Genomic DNA, 6,366 nt, shown 5'->3' with positions numbered 1-6,366 from the left:
GGTCAGTGTCATGGTCAGTATCATGTCAGTGTCATGGTCAGTGTCATGTCAGTATCATGGTCAGTATCATGTCAGTGTCATGGTCAGTATCATGTCAGTGTCAAGGTCAGTGTCATGTCAGTATCATGGCTAAAATGTAATAAAAACTCAATCAGCTCATATAATATAAAGACATTATTGCATTATGAAGTTTTATTACAGTATGAGTCGCCTATGTGGAGGTTCTTAATGTAACACATTATTACATTATAGAAAAATCTATTAAGTCATGTGCTCGTCTTTTAATTAAATTATGAGCTGATTATTACATTATAAGTTGCTACACACCCCTTAAAAAATTGCCTTGAAAATACATTTAAGATTTGTGGACTGTCGGAATGGTGGGACTAAAATGTGTCGGAATGGGGGGATGTCGGAATGGCAACATGTCGGAATGGGGGCATGTCGGAATGGGGGGATGTCGGAATGGCAGCATGTAGGAATGGAGGGATGCACCCGATTAGTATACCCCCCTGCTAGCTGCAATTTGCAACTCTAGATTTTTGAGTGGTGCAACCACTATAACCAGGAATGTCCACATGTATCATGTATCTTGTATCTTGTATCAGTCATCATGAGCATGAGTGGTGTGCGCATGCGTGAAACCAGCAATGGCCAGCAATATCCGTGCGTGTGTGTACAATGCGCGCCTCACATCTTGTGCTAAATAAATAGCGTCAATGCTAGCGAGCTAAAATATAGCCATCCTTGCTCTAGAAAGCACCAATGTTTCCATCTAGACCACCGGATAATCAGCAAAGACCTCCGAACATCGCGCTAATTGACCAAACCATGGAGAGATCCGTAGATTAGGAGTTATTGAAGCTTTTAGTCTGCCTGTATAATGGGAGGTGGACGGCAGCTCGCATGCGCGATCCGGTCTAGGAGGTATGCTAAAGAAGGAAAGGCCGACCCCCGTGGACGGCAGCTCGCATGCGCAATCCGGTCTAGGAGGTATGTTAAAGAAGGAAAGGCCGACCCAAAATAATAATGAAAAAATAGTTGTCAGCGACGCGGATTGATATCCATAATAGAGAGAGAGAGAGAGAGAGAGAGAGAGAGAGAGAGAGAGAGAAGGGGGGGAGAGAGGGGAGTTGCACCACTCGGTTCACACAGGTGTGATTTTTTTATAATGGGATGAATCTAGAGTTGCAACAAGCTCCATCCACTTCCTATTCATCATTTTTGGTTTGTGATCTGCTTGTCTTAAACGACGTTAAACTCACCAACATTGCAGCTGCAGTCCAAGCTTGAATTATCCTCTTTCTGCCGAGCTTGTTTTTCATAAAAATCCACCGTAGAGATGTTATGAGCTACTTTCTGTCAAGACATCCTCTGCAAATGATTATTTTTTTAAGTGTTGCAGTTTGGAAGCACTCGTTTCTGTTAACGGGTCGCGCTGCTGCCTCCTGCATTATGTGCAAATTCGAAACAGGTTGAACACAGGGCCGTTCAGTGACGTACGACGAGTGCTTCCAAACTCCAGCACTTAGAAAAAGAATCACTTGCAGAGGATGGCCTGACAGAAAGTAGCTCATAACATTGTCTACGGTGGATTTTCATGAAAAACAAGCTTGGCAGATTGAAAGAGGATAATTCAAGCTTGGACTACAGCTGCAATGTTGGTGCGTTTAACGTCGTTTAAGACAAGCAGATCACAAACCAAAAATGATGAATAGGAAGTGGATGGAGCTTGTTGCAACTCTAGATTCTTGAATCTAGAGTTGCAAATTGCGGCTAACCCCCCTGCCTCACTCTGATTAGTATACCCCCCTGCATCACTCTGATTAGTATACCCCCCCCGTCTCACTCTGATTAGTATACCCTGTTCCCATTCCTATACCTCTTTGATTGATTGATTTAATAGTTTATTAGACAAAATGTATAAACAGCAGATAGGAGTCAAACACTCAGTACAAAAGGTATAGCATCAAAGAAAAAGTGGGCTGCATTCAAGACACTTGCCTTGTGTCTGACACCTGACTTGTGTCTGACACCTGACTTGTGTCTGAACACAGCTTTGATGGATGTGTTGTGCCCCCCCTCCCCCCATCAAACAAAATGTTTGGTCAAACCATTTGGGCTTCCATTGGAAATGCATTGGAGCGGCCATTAACACATTGAGTACGCCGACTGCCTTCAAAATATAGGCTATAGAATACCGGAGGTGTCTGATCGCTTTTACTTTGAAAGCCATGAACCGGAAACACTTTCCTAAAAAAGTTGACTTTACAAAGTGACCTCAACATCCCCGATCATCTTAATATATTGTTTTACGCTCCAAAAAGCGTTCATATTTTGCGGGAGAGACGGATGAGCAGCAGAAATGAAGCGCCAGCATATCGCTCTATTCATCACCACGGAGAGCGCCCTGGATTAGGAGCTACGAGTCATTCTTTCCGTCTCGCTAACGTGGGAGTCAATAATAAGCTAATAGTTGCACTGAGCGTTAGCATACGGCAAGCGAAAAGCGAAATGCCCAAAAAATAAATAGGAAAAATTCTGAATATTAATATCTCGCCCCGCATCGCTGGGATGTCGCTAGGACGTCCTCAGACGTCCTTTGAACTCTACTCTACTCTACTCTATGACGTTCTCAGGCGTCCTACGTGCTGTAAGTGTTAAACACAGACACGAGACAAATGCAAGACAGATGTCTTGAATTTGTGAATGCAGCCCAGTAAGGTCATATGTCGACCACTCACCTCCGCCCCACCCCCTCCTGGTGCTGCGGCCATCTTGGAAACTAAACACAATATAAATAGGTCGGCTGACGTTGGCTTCTCCAACCAACACTCCGACGTCAACTTTGGACTCCTCAACACCCGCTCCCTCACCGGCAAAGGACAACTACTCCAGGACCTCCTCATCGATCACAAACTCGACTGTCTCTGTCTCTCTGAGACCTGGCAAACCCCGGATGATTATTCACAATTAAATGAATGTATCCCACCTGGCTTTGTTTACACCAGCAAGTCTCGTCTATCCGGAAGAGGAGGCGGTCTTGCGATTTTATATCGCGAGACTTGGAAAGTGTCTACAGTTACCATGCCAACAGTGTCACAGTCATTCGAGGCTGTGGCTCTTCAATTGAATGGTCCCACTCCTACCATTCTAGTCAACATTTACCGCCCTCCCAAACCAAACAAGGATTTTATTACTGATTTCACTACATTTCTCACTCATATCTGCACACTTTCACCCAATATAATTTTGCTTTCACTAAGGACTTCATCTCATGCCTGGACAGTTTTGGTCTCAAACAATTTATCAATTTCCCCACACACTGTAAAGGTCATACATAGTTTGCTGCTCTGGTATCACTCCTCTCAATTTCTCTGCTTCCGACCTCCCTTTCACTGACCACAAACTAATTTCATTTAACCTCAGTCTCACCTTGTCCAAAACCAAACAATCTCGTACCATAACCCTCCGTAACATCAAAAACATAAACCCAGACGACCTCATAACAGGCATTGAAAATCTCCCCACCATCACCCCCCCATGCACCCCAGATCAGTTAGTCAATATTTACAATGATGGCCTCCAATCCCTGCTAAATACACTTGCCCCCCTCAAAACCCGGAACACCTCATTTCGCCACTCTGCCCCCTGGTTCTCCCCCCACCTGCGCCAGCTGAAGGCCAAAGGCCGTCAGCTTGAGCGACTGCACACCAAAACCGGCCTCACTGTTCATAAACAAATGCATCATGCCCACGTCCTCCATTATAAAAATGCCATCTCCTCAGCCAAAACCCAATATTTTGCAGACAAAATTACTGCCGGTGCCGGGAACACCCGGGCTCTGTTTTCGGTGGTTAACAACTCCCTCCGCCCCCCTGATTCCCTCCCCCCACACTTCTACTCCACAGACCACTGCAACGCCATTTTTGGGCCCTTTTTGGGCCGCCTCAGCATCACGTTCACATGATTCACTTCATCCAATCACACACTCATTCCATCTTCATAGAGACACATGGGGACTACAAATTTCACGCTCCCCACTTCAGGTCCGTTAGAACGGTGTACTGCAGCATGTTAATGCAATCCCTATGAGAGATATCATAAAATACCCTAATTTCACTGGTCCATTACTGAGGCTGTAGCGATTTGTTTTTGTTCTGATAAAGTGGTCCTTTTCAATGTCACATACCTGCCATCTCAATATCCACAATGTACTATAATATACTCCATCAGAGATTCAAAAGTGCTAACATTGTAAATCAAGTTAAAGTGGTCGCACGGTATATACGTCACGGTCGCATCCCTTGACGTTTTCAATACCCAGATATATTTGTTGTGTTTCATTTTATAGGCTATGCATTTGTGGAAAATTATCTAAACAGCATCTTGCAAGAGTTGCTAAATACTCATCTGGAGAATTCACTATGTAGTGTCAGGATATGCCGCACTCCTCCATTTAGCTGGGTTATTTTCCCAAGTATTCAGCCAAGTTAATTATACAACAAGTTGACAACGGTAAAACACACCGTCGGAGCTCCGAGGTAGGTAGAACATATATTAGTAAGCCTGTGACATGTTCAAAATATAGACATGAATGAACAAAGTCAGTCTGCATCGGGATGTATTATTGAGAATTCCACTTTTCAAAGTCGGCATTCGTAGCCTCGTAAAGGCAATGACGTCCCTTTGAAGCGACAGGTTCTCTGTCTGCTGTCTCCCCTCTGCTCTGTTAACATTATGGTGGTAAATTAAATGTGAAATACATCCTCTATTGAGAAAACAATACATGTTGACAAAGACACTTCATACATTTTGGGAAGATATGTTTTAGTCAAATCAATATAGTCTTCAGTTCATGTTGTTACATACAAGTATAGGCTAACTACAGTTGAATTTAAATGGACTTCTATGGGCTGGCCTGCAGTACACTGTTGTCACGGACCAGAAGTGGGGCCGCTGTCTCATTTGGGGGCGTGAAATTTGTAGTCCCTGTGTGTCTATACCGGCTATTTAAACTGAAGGTTTGCACTGCTCAATCTGCCTACTTGTTTGCTGCTGCACACACTGATACTGCTGCGCTGCTGTCTGCCTAAACTTTTTCTGCTCACCCTCCTCCACCCCAGCTACTGTACAGTACCACCTGTCGTTTTGGATCTGCAGTTTAGGTACGGATTCGGAGACCTTATATGGTTGGGACTGATGCGCTTGATCCGAGTACCTAAAAAGCAGATCCAATTCATCGCCAAACCATAATGAATATATTGCTCATTTTATATTCCATCCATTCTTGAGTTGTTCTGACTGAACCTAGGCTATGTTTGACCCTCCCATCTTGACCCGTCACTTCATCCTCTTGTTAGCCTGTGTGTGTGCATAGCCTTATAGCTGCCCTCTGTGTCCGATTACCTGTTGATTTGTAAACCTGCTGTTCAAGTTACTGTAACCTTGTGACCTTAATGACCAAGTGAATAGAAAAAAAGTATGTCATGACATCACAGGTTAATCCTTAACCGCTGAGCTTTTGGGCTGTGTAACTGGAGTTTGTATTTCTGCCTATTTTGTCCTACATGTCTTCTGTGTGACCAGAGAAGTAACATGCTTAATCCACTGGATTTCTGCATGCCTTTCACTTGGATATTGCTTACATTCTTTTGAAATCATACTCTCTAATCACCCACAACCTCACTCCTAATATAACTCTGCATTATACACACACAGTGGTCCTACTTTTATTCTTAAATGTATTATACCCTCCCTTAGTCCTCTGCACCCCCTTTTCTTCTCATCCCCATGTCTTCTCTTCCAGCTGTATACCCATTCCTTTTCATTTCTGGCCATACTTCGCCACTCCAAATAGCCTATATAGCCCATTCCCCTGCTATGCCCTCTCCCTATACTTCCCGCTATTCGCTCTTTCTTCCCTTTCGTCCTCATCTTTGCTCCTTCTTTTCATACTAGCTCCTTATCTTCTGCCCTCTCCTTAAGGCTAATTTACACTTCGTTGCACAACAGTGTATAGCTTGCCAACAATTTTGTGTTGCAGTGTTGTTGGCTATACTTTCAGGGAGTGACAACTGGCTGGATTGCCATGAAATATGCGATGCACCTTCATGCTATACTCGGAGGTAACCTGACTCCGCCAGATTGCGGCAGTATTGAGTTCACAAGTTCCCGCCTGGATCTGGTCTCTCTCTCAAGCAGAAACGATAAACCGGAAGCAGCGGGACAAGAATGATGATATCTCCATAATCATTTCGAGTTGTATAGTCCTGTTGGGTCGTGTTTACATTTGCGCTGTGGCAGCGCTTCAATACGTCCTCAGTATCGCGTTGATCCCACCTCTTGCAGTCGCGTACGGCCGCG

This window comes from Protomyctophum parallelum (genome assembly GCF_964188405.1).
Source record: "Protomyctophum parallelum genome assembly, chromosome: 2".
In the NCBI taxonomy this organism is placed as follows: Eukaryota; Metazoa; Chordata; class Actinopteri; order Myctophiformes; family Myctophidae; genus Protomyctophum; species Protomyctophum parallelum.
The sequence above is the reverse complement of the archived record's forward strand: the minus strand, read 5'-3'. Positions refer to the sequence as shown.